The 20,108-nt window shown below is 38.6% G+C and overlaps 1 protein-coding gene across 1 annotated transcript in view; it reads right to left on the bottom strand.

Moving 5' to 3' along the window:
- Positions 1-9,938: 9,938 nt before the first annotated feature.
- Pof (Painting of fourth) overlaps positions 9,939-20,108 on the bottom strand; it is a 73,871-nt gene continuing 63,701 nt past the window's right edge. The window contains exon 5 of the mRNA XM_067773221.1: positions 9,939-10,327. The gene's annotated coding sequence lies outside the window, so the exon portion shown is untranslated. The remainder of the gene's footprint in view (positions 10,328-20,108) is intronic.

Below are 20,108 nucleotides of genomic sequence, written 5' to 3'. Positions count from 1 at the left end.
AGTTCTACAGGTGTACGCTTTTTCGAGATATCGCAATAAAGGTGGACCAGGGGTGACTCCAGAATGTGTTTGTACGATATCGGTATCAAATGAAAGGTGTTAATGAGTATTTTAAAAGGACCATAGTTCTATAGGTGTACGCCATTTCGGGATGTCGCCATAAAGGTGGACCAGGGGTGACTGCAGAATGTGTTTGTACGAAACGGGTATCAAATGAAATGTGCTAATGAGTATTTTAAAAGGGAGTGGCCCTAGTTCTATAGGTGGACGCCTTTTCGATATCGCCATAAAGGTGGACCAGGAGTGACTCTAGAATGTGTTTGTACGATATGGGTATCAAATGGAAGGTGTTAATATGTATTTTTAAAGGCAGTGGGCCTTAGTTCTATAGGTGGAAGCCTTTTCGAGATATCGCCATAAAGGTGGACCAGGGGTGACTCTATAACGTGTTTTTACAATATGGGTATCTAATTAAAGGTACTAGTGAGGGTTTTAAAAGGGAGTGGCCCTTAGTTGTATATATGAAGGTGTTTTCGAGATATCGACCAAAATGTGGACCAGGGTGACCCAGAACATTATCTGACGGGTACCGCTAATCTATTTATATATGCAATACCACGATACTGTTCCTGCCAAGATTCCAAAGGCTTTTGATTTCGCCTTGCAGAACTTTTACATTTTCTTCTACTTAATATGGTAGATGTAAAACCCAATTACCATGTTTCATCCCTTTTTTGATATTTGGTATAGAAGTGTGGCATTTTTTTAATTTTTCGTAATTTTCGATATCGAAAAAGTGGGCGTGGTCATAGTCGGATTTCGGCCATTTTTTATACCAAGATAAGGTGAGTTCAGATAAGTACGTGAACGAAGTTTAGTAAAGATATATCGATTTTTGCTCAAGTTATCGTGTTAACGGCCGTGCGGAAGGACAGACGGTCGACTGTGTATAAAAACTGGGCGTGGCTTCAACCGATTTCGCCCGTTTTCACAGAAAACAGTTATCGTCATAGAATCTATGCCCTACCACATGGATTGGTAAAATTTTGTTCGACTTGTGGCATTTAAAGTATTCTAGACAAATTAAATGAAAAAGGGCGGAACCACGCCCATTTTGAAATTTTCTTTTATTTTTGTATTTTGTTGCACCATATCATTACTGCAGTTGAATGTTGACATAATTTACTTATATACTGTAAAGATATTCAATTTTTTGTTAACATTTTACTTACAAAATTTTTTTTTTTTAAAGTGGGCGTGTTCGTAATCCGATTTTGTTAGTTTTTATTTAGCACACATATAGTAATAGGAATCACGTTCCTGCCAAATTTCATAATTCTTCAACGACTGCCAAATTACAGCTTGCAAAACTTTGAAATTACCTTATTTTAAAAGTGGGCGTGGCACCGCCCATTGTCCAAATTTTAAAAATTTTCTAATCCGCGTCATAAGGTCAACCCACCTACCAAGTTTCATCACTTTAGCCGTCTTTGGTAATGAATTATCGCACTTTTTCGGTTTTTCGAAATTTTCGATATCGAAAAAGTGGGCGTGATTATGGTCCGATTTCGTTCATTTTAAATAGCGATCTGAGATGAGCGCCCAGAAACATTCATACCAAATTTTACTCAAGTTATCGTGTTTACGGACGGACGGACGGACGAACATGGCTAAATGAATTTCTTTTTTCGCCCAGATCATTTTTATATATAGAAGTCTATATCTATCTCGATAAGTTTATGCCGTTACGGATTACCGTTATGCGAAGAAAATTAATATACTCTGTGAGCTCTGCTCAGCTGAGTATAAAAATTACCTGAGTTGGTGGGACTGCGAAACAAATATTGTTTAATAAAGCGTATAACTCTGGATCGCTATATTGTTTATCCTTCCAAAAGTGAAGCACGTTGATATCTACGCCGGTTAAAGGAAGCTGCAAGTTGTCTATTTTTGTACGTACATCAATGTTAGTTTTGTTTGTATGTGGGAAGTTTTGAAATAAATATTCACTCAAAAATTCATCTGCCTTTTGTGAGTATTGCTTATTTTCTAATGACGGAGTTGAAAATTCTACGTTTTTTTGTGAATCAAGGTTACTGTTCATACTGTAACGATTTTGCTGCAAATCCTCTTATTTACCCTTTTGCTAGGTTCGTATCGCTAAACTGTTGAATAAATAACTTCAATATTGAATAATGGAAAAATGGCCTTTATTAAAATACTTCACAATAACACTCAAACTGTGCAACGAATAGCTTAATAACCAAACTGATAGCTGAAATGAAACTCCACTATTCAAAATAATACTGCTATTGCTCGCTAGATATCGTCTTAGTCGTAACTGCTTGACAAATCAAACTGAATTCCAGCGCCTCTACATCTGTCGCCTTTTGTACTCTTTGGTTTCCTCGTTCGCATTTTCTAGAATCTACTAGCATTGTCCATGAGCTCTCAAACTTCTTAGCTGTAACTACAATTGCACAATTTTATAGTTTTTCTCATTGCATACTTATAGGATTATCTCAGATATATGCATGTGTTAGTGCATTGACTCTCCGCTGCTCGTATACGTACATGGTACATATACGTAGACGCAGTTATTGTTTCGTTTATGTAGATACATAATGATTTAATTATTGATGTGCATTCACGTCACTGCTTAGCATCGGCTTAGAGACGGCAGCACTCCTTATTTTTTGCTAATATTCGTAACAATACCTTGTAATCGTTCGTATAGTTTTTAAGCTATTGCATAGATTTTATCGCGGGCTTGGCGCCTAAATCAAAAAAAACCGTAACGGATATTTGTTAAAAAAGATCTGAAAAGGCTCGAAAAGGTTCGAAAAGGTTCGTAAAGGTTCGGTGTTAGCAACAGGCCAAATACATAAAATTGGATCTCTATCATAAACAGTGGTGGGCACCACTACATTTACTCGGTTACCAAATTGAGAATGTGTTAGTAAATACGAACGCGTAGCGAGCACGAAAGCAAAATAAATTATTTATTTAGTTTGATTTCAATGCTTGAACGGTGAACACGTGTCACACGCACTCTTTGGTAGTATGTTTTAAGCGCGCGTGCGACACTTCCTCACCGTACGAACATCGAAATCAAACTTAAAGAGCTGTCGTTGATTTTCACGAAGTAGCCATTGTGCTATCGCTTATCGTATACATATATGGTCGCTTACAAGCCAACCTAATAAAACCGCACTGCGTTTTTTTAGCGCACGCAAACAACCGGCGTTTTCTGCCCTACCCAAATAAGCATGCGTTGCGACAATGTAAAGCATGTGTGCAAACGTCAAATCTAAATGTCACGGAGAACAAAAATTGGAAGTCGAGTTAGGTTTTCACGCAGCAAATTCAATTTGAGTTGCTCTCATACAAGTTGTATGTGCATGAGACATTTTTGGCAGAAATGACTTGCGTGCGTTTTTATTAGGTTGGCTTGTTAGCAGGTGCTAAGCTCACGCCCACCCCGGATCATAAAGTTAAAGTGAATGTTAAAGTTAAAGCGAAAGCTAAAGTTAAAAATAAAGTTAAAGTTAAAGTGAAAGTTAAAGTGAAAGTGATAGTGAAAGTGAAAGTTAAAGTTAAAACTAAGGTTTCTTTTTTTTTTTTTTGTTTCGTGGAAGGAGGAAATGCTTTATGCACTGACCGGGATATTTAAGCCTCACTGCGAGACTCTCCGAGTGTAGGACTCCCTTCTTCATGAAGGCCTACCCACTAAAACCTAACCTCCCACGGCCCGCGCTAATCCCCGTACCTGTGACCGCGTTTAGCATTACTTCGGGTACGGGTGCGCGCTACGTGAGCTCTATGGCTACTCTCACGCTAATGGGCTAGGCATCCGTCTTCTCGTGTACTGGTAAGTATATACCTCACATATGTGCTGACCGTATCCCATCTGTCTCTTCGACAGGTCATGTTATTAATGAGACTGCCCGGGGATAGGTCGCCAAGTACATCTTCTACCCTCCTTCGCTGATGGGAGAAGTGCCTGCATTCGAAGAAGGTGTGGCGTACATCGTCTATTTCCCCACAGTACAGGCAGCTCGGGCTATCAACCTTACCCATTCTGTGTAGGTATTTGCGGAAGTAACCATGTCCCGTTAGAAACTGGGTCAGGTAAAAGTCTACCTCTCCGTGCGGTCGCTTCAACCATGGATTCAGTTCAGGGATTAGTTCCCTAGTCCACTTTCCTACGATGCTGTTCCTCCACTGACCTTGCCAACGTCGGATCGATTCTTCTCGCGCCTGCATGGCAACAGCAGCTCTACTTGCTTGCGATCCGTTGTCATATATTGTTTTTCTTTCCTCAACGAGAAGATATATCGGTATGGTTCCCGCAAAGACCAGGACAGCTTCAGCTGATACCGTACGGTAAGCCGAAGATATTCGCAGCGCCCCTCTGCGTTGGACCGAGGTGAGGGCGACTCGGTTCTTCCGGTATTTCATTGCGTTCGCCCAGATTTCTGCACCATATAAGAGTATAGAATACGAGGCTGATGCAAGCAACTTCCTTGTGCATGGCTTTTGGCCACCTGTGTTTGCCATTAATCTACTCAACTGCGCTATTATGCGCGCAGCTCTTTCGCAGGCCCCTCGTATGTGATCCGAGAAGTTGAGTTTGCTGTCTAACCTCACTCCCAGATATTTCGTTGAAGCAAGTGTTTCTATTGGCTGGTCCCCAACCATCATGTTCCTGGTAGTGGGAATACGTCTCTTTGTGAGGATGACGATCTCCGTTTTGGCTGTTGCTAACTGCAGACCGTGCTCAGCCATCCACCTATTTACGCATGACCTGGTTTAATTTTAGCTGTGCCAGCTCGCAGCTTGGTGCTGTTATCACAGCTGCCACGTCGTCTGCAAAGGCAACGAGGAAGGTGCTTTCTGGCATGTCTAATCGAAGAAGACTGTCGTAAGTTATATTCCAGAGATCGGGACCTAGTACCGAACCCTGGGCTGCTCCACCTGTTATTTTTACCTTTTTTTGACCGTGAGTACTTTCATATATTAGATACCTCTCTCTTAGGTAGTCCCTTAAAATTTCTAATAAATATTGCGGTACTTTGAAAGTGCTTTCTAGTGCCTCCAGCATGTCCTCCCACCTAGCTGAGTTAAAAGCGTTTTTGACGTCCAGCGTGGCCAGCAACACTATAGGTCTTGCTCTGTGGCACGCTGTCTCGGCTTTCTTGACTGCGTCTATAACGATTGTGGAGTGCCCCCTCCGAAAACCATGCTGTCTGGGCGACAGTCCTCCGGCGTCCTGTAACGCTCTGGTGAGGCGTTGCTTCAGGAGACTCTCCATCAATTTCCCTGCTGTGTCCAACATACATAGGGGACGGTAGGATGATGGAGAGTTGGGATCTCCTTTCCCTTTTGGAATGAGAACCAGTCGTGCTGTCTTCCATATGGTGGGGAAAGTTCTTTCTTCGAGACATTTGTTGTACATGTGCAACATAAGTTCTGGGCAGTCGTTTGCAGCTAGTCTAATTGCCTCCGCGGGTATTCCGTCGGGCCCAGATGCTTTCTTAGGCTTCATAGTTCGCACGGCAGTTTTAAGCTCTTCTTCTTGGAATGGTTCCACGTTGCGATCTTCATGGGTAACGTACCCGCCCTCCCTAGGCAGTTGGGTGGGAAACAGGCAATCCACAATGTTCCTTATTTGGTTCTCGTCCATCAGCTGCTTTGGCGGACGGAACTTCTTCATTACTATCTTATATCCCTGCCCCCATGGGTCTCGATCCACTTCCTCGCAAAGCGCTTTCCAGCACTTAAGCTTGCTTTGCTTAATGGCAGCACTAAGAGCTTTCTTCGCTCCTTTGTACGCTTCCGACTTTTCTAGAGCCTCAGGCCTGCCGCGCGCGCGAGTTGCTAGCCTTCGCATCCTGTGGCATATTTTCCGCAGCTCCGCGATTTCGCTATTCCACCAGTATACCTGCTTTTTACCCCTCCACACTCCCCTCCGTGGCATAGAGAGGTTGCAAGCGTGGCGAAGACAGCTCATTGTCTTTTCTTCCGTCGGACTGGAGTTGTTGATTATCCGTCGGGCATCCCCCAGTACTGATGCGGAGAACGTGGCAGAGTCGACCTTGGATGCGTCCCATGCTTTTGTTCTGCGTGGCCCGTTCGGAATCTGCCTCTGACCGGGATCGTTTAGGTGGAAAGTGATGTAGTTGTGATCGCTGCCAGTCAGATCCTCTATGACTCTCCATCCAGCAGCGGTCAGCAGCAGGATTTCTGACACTAGTGTTACATCGGGGATCGAGTATCCAAAGCCTGGCCGTCGGTATGTAGGGGTCGTACCAGTGTTAAGCACGTTCAAACCGAGCCTGGCTGCCATCTCAAGGACTAACCTTCCACGGGTGTTAGTCTGCGGCATTCCCCATTCGACGGCTCTTGCGTTAAAGTCTCCCACCACAACCAGGTTACTAGTTAAGTCCCTCAGGTCGTCTTCAATAAGTTCAAGCTTGTCCCTGAACGTTTGAATGGGATCATTCGGGGACAATTAGCAGCTTACTATTGTGGTATTATTCGTAGTTAGGCGGACGTAGCCTTGTCCGGCAAAACGGTTCACAATATTGGCGTTTGCATCTGTCATCCAGATTGCGGCGGTGCCGGTGTTGTCTATATGCCAATCATTTCGGGCTCTATAGGGTTCGCTGATGATAACGCTGTTAGCTTTATGATCTAAGACCAACTGTTGCAGTAGCTCATCAGCAAGTCTGCTCCGGTTTAGGTTGCCTTGGATAAAACTAATCACTATTGGATTGAGACTTTGGCCTTTGCAACAGCGAGTGCCGCTCTGAAAATGCTGCATGCTCCAGATCCAGGGACACGATCGAGCTTCTGTGTATTACACAGGTAACATTTTGGAGCTGCGGTACAGGCCGAAGCTTTGTGGCCGCTTTGCCCACACTTCCAGCAGGCGTTACTCCTGTCTGGACCCTTGCATTCTGCCTTCCGGTGTCCGTAGCCGAGACACCTAAAGCAGCGTTGTACTTCTGCTCGCTGTCTGATTCGGCACTGTATCCATCCGATAGGAATTTTACCTTTTTTGAGTAGGGCGTTGCCAATATTCTCGTCCACTTCGACGACCGCCATTTTCTGTTCTCTTTGGTTTGCTGCGAACACAGAGACACGGAGAGGTCTAGTGATTTCTTCTTTTCTGACCTCCCTCCTTATTGCGTCTTGGATTTCTGTTTCAGTTGTGAGACAGTCCATGCCAAGTACTTCCAACTTCATCCGCTTGGAGAGCTGTTGTGCTTCACCGACCTCTCCTACTGCACTACCTATAGCTGCTCTGAAGGCCGTCTCGTCACTGCAGCGCGCCGTTTCAATCAGTACGTTACCAGATTTGGTTTTTCGTACTGACCGTACCATCGTACCTAGTCATTAGGGCGGAGCTGGCCGCGTATGGCCCCTAGTGCCTGGGCATAGCTTTTGCCTTCCACAGGTTTTACCACAAAAGTTGCTGCTTGTCTCCTCTTTCTCGCCCGTTTTTGAGCTTTAGGAGCTTGGACGGGGGTTGCCGGCTTGGCTGGCTGGGCCCGCTGTTTCAGCCTCCGGCGCGCTACATTGGACCAAGACTCACCTTGTGAAAGCGTATTTGTTCCTTCATCTCGTTTCTTTTTGGCTTCCAAGTCCTCCGAGTGGGAATCTGAGCTCGTTCGTGCCCTCTTGCTTTTTCGGCCCGATTCTCTGCTCTCATCTACCTTTTGGGCCCTTAACGATCCCATGCAGCTTAACGCTTCCTCGAGAAGAGCCATACCGGTTTTTATGTCCTGATACCGCGTACTCCAGCAGTTCGTCTTGGCTCTTCCCTTCGAGGCTTGTGTATGAGAGTGAGCCTCTTGGCGGAGTCGCACGTTTCTCCTTCCCAACAGCGCGCTGTGCAACGACACTGGGTGAGCTGACCGACGCTTTTTCCCTTGCAGTAGCAGGTGTTGACTGGCTGGGGTTATTGCGCAGCTGTGCTTTCGCCGCCTTTGTCTTTTCCGCCGATTCGGTGCCTTGTGTGGGCATTACCGACAAGGTCGCTTTAGCGGGGGTTGTTAAAACCGGCGATCTCAGCACTTTAGTGCTCTTCTTGAACACCGCTTCATCGCCCCTTTCTTTCTCGCTTTCTATACTTTTATCTTCCTTTGTTGTTTTAAGGTTAAAGTTAAAGTTAAAGTTAAAGTTAAAGCTAAAGTTAAAGTTAAAGTGAATGTTAAAGTTAAAGTTAAAATTAAAGTTAAAGTTAAAATTAAAGTTAAAGTTAAATTTAAAGTTAAAGTTAAAGCGAAAGTTAAAGTTAAAAATAAAGTTAAAGTTAAAGTTAAGGTTAAAGTTAAAGTTAAAGTTAAAGTTAAAATTAAAGTTAAAGTGAATGTTAAAGTTAAAGCGAAAGTTATGGTTAAAGTTAAGGTTAAAATGAAAGTTAAAGTTAAAGTCAAAATTAAAGTTAAAGTTAAGGTTAAAGTTAAAGTTAAAGTTAAAGTTAAAGTCAAAGTTAAAGTTAAGGTTAAAGTTAAAGTTAAAGTTAAATTTAAAGTTACAGTTAAAGTTAAAGTTAAAGTTAAAATTAAAGTTAAAATTAAAGTTAAAGTTAAAGTTAAAGTTAAAGTTAAAGTGAATGTTAAAGTTAAAGTTAAAGTTAAACTTAAAGTGAAAGTTAAAGTTAAGAGTAAAGTTAAAGTTAAAGTGAAAGTTAAATATTAACTTCTCGTTTATTCAATAAAAGTAAAAAATTTGTTTTCTTATCGGTCACCACGCTTAAAAAGGTTAACTTGAATTAATATCAAAGACAAAACTTGAATTAATATGAAAGAAAACAAAATGTTGCATAAATATTATAATTGCATAAGTTAATAATATGCAATGGCTTTACCGCGGCAGTCCCCGAGTGCCACACGTCCTTTTTTATTTAAGATATGTTGTTGCTTCTAACTTTTTCGTCGCACTCAAAATGTGATTAAGCCGTGGATCAAGGTAAAGACAGGATATTGAAATTTCATTATTTAAAAGTTTTAAAGTGCGATTTTCCATACTTTGTAAAATATTTTTTGCAATTTTTTCAATGTATATATTACAGTTATTTTCGAGAACTTTTTGTGTGCATTTTTTGCATTTCAGCCATTTAGCATAAAAATGTCCGCAATGCAATTGTTCCTGCTGAAATTTAAGAATTGTGTATTGCAGCGGCTCAAAAACAACACTGTTTGCTTCGATGAGGTCCCAAAACTGATCAGTCAGCTCAAAATTTTCATCCAAACTTTTATTTTTGACCGACTCCATTTTTATCAACACATCTTTCGCATTTTTTAATGAGGTCACCATTGTAAAAGTAGACCCCCATCTCGTTGCACAGTCGAGCTGAGGAAGTGGTAATTTTTTTAAATCAAAAATCTCTCGATACCCATTCGATTGCTTTTTAATAAATTTAGTTAAGTTTCTGCACGAAAGTAAAAAGGATTTTGTCTCAGCCTCCTTGATAACATCTAATGCACAGAGCTGTGCGGTATGTGTGGCACATCTGCAAATTTTAATGTCTCCTAAATATAGTTCCGAATAGTTTTGAAAGTTGTTAATATTTTTTAAATAAATCTCGTTTCACTCGTCAATGTCATACTAGCCATATCCTTCTTCAAAAACGGTGCAGTGCGACAAAATTTTTTTAACGACATAAGGCACTGGTGAAGTTCAATTTTCATAGATTGTCGTATGTTGTCCGACATGGAATGCAAAACTTTTTTACAATTACTGCTATTAAACACTATCTTTTTACCCCCTTTTTCTGAGAGTCCACGGCAAAGGGGTTCTATGATATTTTTTAAATTATCGGAGTCTAGAACATGGAACGGAAGACCGATATACGACCGGAATACCTGTTTCTTGTAATTATTTGGAGCTTTTCGGCCGATAAAATAAAGACAAAACACAAGTTTTCTCTTTTCCTCCTACGCGTTTCGATGAAATTTTTTCATCTTCATCAGGGAGACTGTATATTTATCATAAAATATGACATAAAACAAAACAAAAATTAACACATTAGTTAGAATTACACAATTCACATCACTCTGGTGTTAACATAATACTTACGTTTAATTTATAACATTGAAACTTTAACATCTAACACATAAATAAACAAAACTTTACATTTAATTTACTGCCTCCATTCATGTTTCCTGCTTCGTCCATTGGCTGATAATGCCGTCACACAAGCGCAGTTTATATTGTTGACGTCTTCTTTGAAATTCATTGCAGTATTGATTTTTTGTTGTAGAAGTAGTACAGTGTAGCGAAGAGAGGCCAGTTACTCATGGTCCTTCGCAGCCATCTTTGGTCCAACACCCAAAATGTAAAACAAAATAATAATTAAATTAAAATCGAAACAAGAACTGTACAAAAATTCCATAAAACAAAACTACATAAAAACAAGTAAGGAATGCTAAGTTCGGGTGTAACCGAACATTACATACTCAGCTGAGAACTTTTGAGACAAAATAAGGGAAAATCACCATGTAAGAAAATGAACCTAGGGTAACCCTGGGATGTGTTTGTATAACATGGGTATCAAAAGAAAGGTGCTAATGAGTATTTTAAAAGGGAGTGGCCCTGGTTCTATAGATGGACGCCTTTTCGATATCGCCATAAAGGTGGACCAGGAGTGACTCTAGAATGTGTTTGTATGATAAGGGTATCAAATGGAAGGTGTTAACATGTATTTTTAAAGGCAGTGGGCCTTAGTTCTATAGGTGGACGCCTTTTCGAGATATCGCAATAAAGGTGGACCAGGGTGACTCTAGAATGTGTTTGTACGATATGGGTATCAAATGAAAGGTGCTAATGAGTATTTTAAAAGGGAGTGGCCCTAGTTCTATAGCCGTACGCCTTTTCGATATCGCCATAAAGGTGGACCAGGAGTGACTCTAGAATGTGTTTGTACGATATGGGTATCAAATGGAAGGTGTTAATATGTATTTTTAAAGGCAGTGGGCCTTAGTTCTATAGGTGGACGCCTTTTCGAGATATCGCAATAAAGGTGGACCAGGGGTGACTCTTGAATGTGTTTGTACGATATGGGTATCAAATGAAAGGTGTTAATGAGTATTTTAAGAGAGGGTGGGCCTTAGTTCTATAGGTGGTCGCCTTTTCGAGATATCGACATAAACGTAGACCAGGGGTGCCTCTAGAATGCGTTTGTACGATATGGGTATCAAATGAAAGGTGTTAATGATTATTTAAAAGGGAATGGGCCTTAGTTCTATAGGTGGAAGCCTTTTCGAGATATCGCCATAAAGGTGGACCAGGGGTGACTCTATAACGTGTTTGTACGATATGGTTATCAAATTAAAGGTACTAGTGAGGGTTTTAAAAGGGAGTGGCCCTTAGTTGTATATATGAAGGTGTTTTCGAGATATCGACCAAAATGTGGACCAGGGTGACCCAGAACATTATCTGTCGGGTACCGCTAATTTATTTATATATGCAATACCACGATACTGTTCCTGCCAAGATTCCAAGAGCTTTTGATTTCGCCATGCAGAACTTTTACATTTTCTTCTACTTAATATGGTAGATGTAACACCCATTTTACAAAGTTTTTCCCAAAGTTATCTTTTGCGTCAATAAGCCAATGCAATTACCATGTTTCATCCCTTTTTTGATATTTGGTATAGAAGTGTGGCATTTTTTTTAATTTTTCGTAATTTTCGATATCGAAAAAGTGGACGTGGTCATAGTCGGATGTCGGCCATTTTTTATACCAAGATAAGGTGAGTTCAGATAAGTACGTGAACGAAGTTTAGTAAAGATATATCGATTTTTGCTCAAGTTATCGTGTTAACGGCCGTGCGGAAGGACAGACGGTCGACTGTGTATAAAAACTGGGCGTGGCTTCAACCGATTATCGTCATAGAATCTATGCCCCTACCAAATTTCACATGGATTGGTAAAATTTTGTTCGACTTATGGCATTAAAAGTATTCTAGACAAATTAAATGAAAAAGGGCGGAGCCACACCCATTTTGCAATTTTCTTTTATTTTTGTATTTTGTTGCACCATGTCATTACTGCAGTTGAATGTTGACATAATTTACTTATATACTGTAAAGATATTCAATTTTTTGTTAACATTTTACTTACAAAATTTTTTTTTTCAAAAGTGGGCGTGTTCGTAATCCGATTTTGTTAGTTTTTATTTAGCACACATATAGTAATAGGAGTAACGTTCCTGCCAAATTTCATAATGATATCTTCAACGACTACCAAATTACAGCTTGCAAAACTTTGAAATTACCTTATTTTAAAAGTGGGCGGTGCCACGCCCATTGTCCAAATTTTAAAAATTTTCTAATCCGCGTCATAAGGTAAACCTGCCTACCAAGTTTCATCACTTTAGCCGTCTTTGGTAATGAATTATCGCACTTTTTCGGTTTTTCGAAATTTTCGATATCGAAAAAGTGGGCGTGATTATGGTCCGATTTCCTTCATTTTAAATAGCGATCTGAGATGAGCGCCCAGAAACACTCATACCAAATTTCATCAAGATACCTCAAAATTTACTCAAGTTATCGTGTTTACGGACGGACGGACGGACGAACATGGCTAAATGAATTTCTTTTTTCGCCCAGATCATTTTGATATATAGAAGTCTATTACGCATATTGTCACTTGCGAAGCGAATAAAAATTTTGTCGAATTTCGCGGTCTCGAATTGCGAGATGCGAATCGCTAGCGAATCCGCAAAAAAAAGTCGAATGAGTGACGAAGATGAATTTGTCGAATTGCCACAAGCGAAAAAATCATATTCGCTTCGCCAAATCTGTCAAAATTTGTCGAATGCTTATTTTGTTCGCGCTTGAAAATAGAAAAGGACGCATTGGCATTTATTTGAATGTTTTCAATTGAAAAAAGTAAATAAATTGAATAAATAAATAAAAGTGAGTAATTCATTAAATTAAATTGAGTTATTGGTTTGAATAAATGAAGTTTTCAGAATGAAAAGAACAACGCCGCAGCAATTCCAAAAGCTGGTCGAGCTGATGGAAAATAATCCAGACGTCGCCAGAGGCATGGGGAAATTTGGAGAGACCAGGAGGAGCATGGCAGAATTGTGGGACCATTTCGCCACGGATCTTAACTCCATAGGTCCTCCAATACGTAACGGGCGCGAGTGGAACAAAGTAAGAAGAATATACCTGCACGAATAATACAAAAGTATACATCGCAGAATCGTGGCATCGTAGCATCGTACGGTTACTGACTGGAGTTACTTTTGATACTTAAGACTGTTTTACACGAGTCGAATTAGTGATGGTTTTTTTGACTCCGAACTCAATACAAACCATCATATACAAGTAGGCACTTTGTTTGAGAAAATTTACCAGGAAATCGACTCGAGTAAAGCAGCTTTACCTGCTAATGTATCTACTCGGGTATGTTACTGTGAAGGGTGCAGAGATGGGCCCTAGGTTTGGTTAGATCCTAGCTCCGAGCCACCGCCTACTATTTTTCTGATAATACCCGATAAGATACTTGACCAGTTAGTTTCAAAAGTAACCGTACGATATCACGATGCAAGTTTCCAAAGTAACTGACAATGTGATAATTGTCAGAAGCTTTACTTAGTTATATACCCGAACCATCGTATCCGTGCAGGCCTCTAGTAGTAACTGAACTGTATTCTGCGTGTCAGTTTATACTTACCAATATATTTGTCCTAGGTTTGGTTAGATTATAAGTTGAAGCTTAAAAAAAAGGTTTCTACAAACCCCAGCGAGACCGTAGCCACTGCGAAGTTTATCTGCGCTAGAGAGATCCGTGGATGAGCTACTGAACCTCCAACAAGCCGCCAACCCGACAGGACAGTCTTTTGGAACCAATAATCCGGGTGATAACGGGCGTGAAACCAATATTCCGGGTAATAACGGAAAAATGATCAACGTTATAAAACATTTTTAACTTTATTTATTACTATTTAATAAACTTGTTTTTTACATTTCTGTTTGTGCACGAATAAATAATAAAAACAGATGACAGAAACGTTAAATTCGGATGAACTAATTAAATTTTTTTGAATGGCAATGACACATGGCAGTCGAATAAGTTCATTCGCCACTCACAATGCAAATTTGATGTGAATTCGCCAATCTGTTCGACTCGCCAAATATATTCGCTTCGCAAGTGACAATATGCGTATATATCTATCTCAATAAGTTTATGCCGTTACGGATTACCGTTATGCGAACAAAATTAATATACTCTGTGAGCTCTGCTCAGCTGAGTATAAAAATTACCTGAGTTGGTGGGACTGCGAAACAAATATTGTTTAATAAAGCGTATAACTCTGGATCGCTATATTGTTTATCCTTCCAAAAGTGAAGCACGTTGATATCTACGCGGGTTGAAGCAAGCTGCAAGTTGTCTATTTTTGTACGTACATCAATGTTAGCTTTGTTTGTATGTGGGAAGTTTTGAAATAAATATTCACTCAAAAATTCATCTGCCTTTTGTGAGTATTGCTTATTTTCTAATGACGGAGTTGAAAATTCTACGTTTTTTTGTGAATCAAGGTTACTGTTCATACCTTGTAATCGTTCGTATAGTTTTTTATTTAAGATATGTTGTTGCTTCTAACTTTAAGACAGGATATTGAAATTTCATTATTTAAAAGTTTTAAAGTGCGATTTTCATACTTTGTAAAAGATTTTTTGCAATTTTTTCAATGTATATATTACAGTTATTTTCGAGAACTTTTTGTGTGCATATTTTGAATTTCAGCCATTTAGCATAAAAATTTCCGCAATGCAATTGTTCCTGCTGAAATTTAAAAATTGTGTATTGCAGCGGCTCAAAAACAACACTGTTTGCTTCGATGAGGTCCCAAAACTGATCAGTCAGCTCAAAATTTTCATCCGAACTTTTATTTTTGACCGACTCCATTTTTATCAACACATCTTTCGCATTTTTTAATGAGGTTACCATTGTAAAAGTAGACCCCCATCTCGTTGCACAGTCGAGCTGAGGAAGCGGTATTTTTTTTAAATCAAAAATCTCTCGATACCCATTCGATTGCTTTTTAATAAATTTAGTTAAGTTTCTGCACGAAAGTAAAAAGCATTTTGTCCCAGCATCCTTGATAACATCTAATGCACAGAGCTGAACGGTATGTGTGGCACATCTGCAAATTTTAATGTCTCCTAAATATAGTTTCGAATAGTTTTGAAAGTTGTTAATATTTTTTAAATAAATCTCGTTTCCCTCGTCAATGTCATACTCGTCATATCCTTCTTCAAAAACGGTGTAGTGCAACAAAATTTTTTTTAACGACATAAGGCGCTGGTGAAGTTCAATTTTCATATATTGTCTTATCTTGTCCGATATGGAATGCAAAACTTTTTTACAATTACTGCTATTAATCAATATCTTTTTACCACTTTTTTCTGAGAGTTCACGTCAAAGAGGTTCTATGATATTTTTTAAATTATCGGAGTCTAGAACATGGAACGGAAGAGTATCTTCCGTTTCCAAACCGATATACGACCGGAATACCTGCTTCTTGTAATTATGTGGAGGTTTTCGGCCGATAAAATAAAGACAAAACACAAGGTTTCTCTTTTCCTCCTACGCGTTTCGATGCATTTTTTTCATCTTCATCAGGGAGACTGTATATTTATCATAAAATATGACATAAAACAAAACAAACATTAACACATTAGTTAGAATTACACAATTCACATCACCCTGGTGTTAACATAATACTTACATTCAATTTATAACATTGAAACTTCAACATCTAACACATAAATAAACAAAACTTTACATTTAATTTGCTGCCTCCATTCATGTTTCCTGCTTCGTCCATTGGCTGATAATACCAATTTTCTTCTATTCTTTTAATTGCAGACCTGGAACAAGGTATTCAAGCAATAGGAGATTACAGAGAAAAAGATGCACTTAGTTGCAATATGGCAACAAAAATTAATACATTTAAAAACAAGATACGCAATAACCCGAAAGAAGAAATGATACTGAAAATTTTTGATAACACTAGACAGTTCATAAAGAAGCACAAAGACATAGCTATCATTACGAACGCGGATAAAGGTAATAAAACGGTCATGATGTGCAAGGTAGGTTACAAAAACAAAATGGAACAATTATTGCAAGACAGACAAACATACAAAACAATGCGAACGGATCCAACGCAATAATTATTAAGGAAAAACAATAATATTATAAACGAGATATACAAACAAAAGAATATTAGTCTGTATTTAAAAAAAAAATTTACTTGTACTGCAGCCACAGCCCCAAGACTATACGGCTTACCAAAAATACACAGATAACATCCCACTAGACCTATATCATCATCAGTAAGTGTGCCATGTTTCAAATTATCAAAGTACATAGGGAAAACACTGAAACATATTATTTCGGATAGTCTCAATATAAAAAACTCTTTTCAACTGAAGCGCAACTTAAACGATACCACAATTGCCGAAGATGAAATCCTAGTATCTTTCGACGTGGTATCCCTCTTTACTAATATACCAATTCATCTAGCGATAAATACGATCATGAAACAGTGGGGTAACCTAGAAATGCACACAACATTATCGAAGAAACAATTTCAAGCCTGTCTCAAATTCTGCTTGAGGGATAACAACTATTTCACCTATGATGGTACCTTCTACCAACAAGTATATGGCATGCCTATGGGGAATCCTCTATCGCGCACTGTAGCTGATATAGTCTTAGACAAGATAATTGACGACAGCATTGCTGAGCTTAAATTAAAGGACATATATATCAAATACATAAACAAATATGTAGATGATACATATATTCGCTATAATTAAAACTAAGGACGTGGAAGAAATACTTAAAACACTAAACAACCAGCATACCAAAATAAAATTTACAGTAGAGAAAGAGAAAAACAACAAGTTGCCCTTCCTAGATATGGGAGTTATAAAATCGAGCCAAACCCTAAAAACTAATTGGTATGCTAAGGTCGTATCATCATCTAGAATGATAAACTACCATTCAAATCACCCATGAATGCAAAAAAAGAACACGCCCATAAGCTTTATAAAGTAAATCTACAATTTAAGTGAACAGGAGTTCATGACCACAAATTTAAAAAAAATTAAAAATATTTTATATAAGAATGGCTACCCTAATACATTAATAGACGCATGGATAACAACAACAATTAGTCAAACGAACTGCGCGCAAAGCATCACTGAACAAAAAAATGTAAAAGAAAAACAAATATATGCAGGCGTCAATCACATACCAGGATTAACGGACAACAAAACATTGTATAGCATCACACGCAACAACAATATAAAATTTGTGCATAAACCAAATCGAACTTTGAACACAATCTTTACACAAACAAAATACAAAATCGACAATGAACAGCAGCATAATGTGGTATACGAAATAAAATGTAATGGAAGCGCAGGAGAAACTTGCAATCAAATATACATTGGAACGACGAAGCGATCGCCAAGTGTACGAATAAACGAACATAGACTAGACGGCAAAAATAGAAAAACAACAACAGCACTATGCGAACATTTGACCAACAAAGGACACACAGCGGACTTCGAAAACGCGAAAATATTAGACGTTGAGGGGAAAGGACGAACGCGAATAACGCTGGAAGCTCTACGAATACAACAAAAAATCAATACTGCAATGAATTTCAAAGTCAAAGTCAAAGTCAAACGTCAACAATATAAACTGCGCTTATATGACGGCATTATCAGCCAATGGACGAAGCAGGAAACATGAATGGAGGCAGTAAATTAAATGTAAAGTTTTGTTTATTTATGTGTTAGATGTTAAAGTTTCAATGTTATAAATTGGATGTAAGTATTATGTTAACACCAGAGTGATGTGAATTGTGTAATTCTAACTAATGTGTTAATGTTTTTTTGTTTTATGTCATATTTTATGATAAATATACAGTCTCCCTGATGAATATGAAACAATTTCGTCGAAACGCGTAGGAGGAAAAGAGAAACCTTGTGTTTTGTCTTTATTTTATCGGCCGAAAAGCTCTAAATAATTACAATTGTAACAAAAAATTGGCCCAAAAAAAATATATAACTGTTTCTTATTTATGTCCACTTTTATCACGCTTTTTCTAGGTTTTTTTTTTTTTTTTTTGGATGCTGTGATTTAGGGCACAACTTTCACACGCGAATTCGTCTTCACTTATTTTATGAACGTTTAATACATGCGTTTTTAAGTTAAATAATCTTTTGCTTTTTAGCAAATGTGAACATAGCCTACATTTCGCATTTTCACTTTCGTATTCAAAAAACTTTTCTAAATTTTTTTTGATAAAAAATTTGTTTCGCCGCCGTTATTTAAAATTAATATACTGAATTAATTCACTGAATGAATCGAAAGAACTGAACGATTTAAAATAACACGCAAACGCCCGAGAAAAGTAATAGCAAGAATGCATGAGCTGCTTATTATAAAAAAATTTGGGACAGTTTTTAAGTTAGCAAGTAATCATTGAGGTCTATTTGCGAACAATCTGCATCGGTACCTTGGTATAGTCCAAGTGGCATAGCCCAGAGTTTTTTACTTGGGAGTATGTCACCCCACTACGGTGAAGTAACTCCAAGTTTTTTACTATCATCATTTTTATACTGAGCGTGCTTTGCACACAGAGTATATTAACTTTGATTGGATAACGGTTGGTTGTACAGGTATTAGGGAATCGAAATAGATATAGACTTCCATATATCAGTATCGAAATATATCCGTCCGTCCGTCCGTTAGCACGATAACTTGAGTAAATATTGTGATATCTTTACCAAATTTGGTACACTGTCTTATCTGGTCCCAGAATAGATTGGTATTGAAAATGAGCGAAATCCGATGATAACCACGTCCACTTTTTATATATATAAAATTTTGGAAAACACAAAAAACCTGATAATTTAGTAAATAATACAACTAGAATGTTGAAATTTGACATGTGGACTGACATTGAGATTCTTGATAAAAATTTGGAAAAATTTTTTAAAATGGGCGTGGCACCGCCCACTTGTGATAAAATCAATTTTACAAATATGTAAATATGACCACGCCTACTTTTATATAAACGATTTTTAAAAGGGTCGTGGACGAATAAAATAAGCAATATCTTTGCAAAAAAGCGCTTTATATCAATGGTATTTCATTTCCCAAGTGGCTTTATAACAATAAATAGGAAAAACTTCAAATTTTAAAAAATGGTAGTGGCACCGCCCCTTTTATGACTAAGCAATTTTCTATGTTTCGGGGGCCATAACTCGAAGAAAAATTAAAATATCGTTATGAAATTTTGTACACATATTTTCCTTATAGCAGAAAACATTTCTAGTAAAAATGGACGGGATAGGTTAAATACCACGGCAACTTAGATATAAAACAAGTTTAAAAGGGTCGCGGGCTAGAATAATAAGCTATACCTTAGCAAAAAATAGTTTTGGGTCAATGTTATATCACTTATCAAGTTTTATTGTAAGAGGAAATGTGGGGACATTTTTTTTTAACGGGCGGTGCCACGTGTTATGTAGAAAAGTAATTTATCTGAAATGACATGTACAATTGAAGCTCACGCTGAGTATATAATGTTCGGTCACCCGAACTTAGACACTTTTACTTGTTAAGTATTGTTTAACTAATACCATTGAAATAAATGTTTCGAACACACACGTCTGCAAATTTTGGCTTTCATTTAAAAAAATGTGTCCAGGGACCCATGCAGTTTTAGCGTAAATAAGTGCAGCGGCCACCTGAGGATTACTTATTTTCACCAGTGAGTTACGCAATGATATCCACTTAACCAGCTTATGGTTTTGAAATAGTTATTCTCTAAGGCGGCCACAGTGGTGTGATGGTAGCGTGCTACGCCTACCACACCGTATGCCCTGGGCTCACACCCCGGGCAAAGCAACATCAAAAATTTGGAAATAAGGTTTTTCAATTAGAAGAAAATTTTTCTAAGCGGGGTCGCCCTCGGCAGTGTTTGGCAAGCGCTCCGGGTGTATTTCTGCCATGAAAAGCTCTCAGTGAAAACTCATCTGCCTAGCTGCCGTTCG

This window comes from Eurosta solidaginis, chromosome 3 (genome assembly GCF_040869045.1).
Source record: "Eurosta solidaginis isolate ZX-2024a chromosome 3, ASM4086904v1, whole genome shotgun sequence".
Taxonomy (NCBI): Eukaryota; Metazoa; Arthropoda; class Insecta; order Diptera; family Tephritidae; genus Eurosta; species Eurosta solidaginis.
This window is presented reverse-complemented; position numbering and strand designations above follow the sequence as displayed.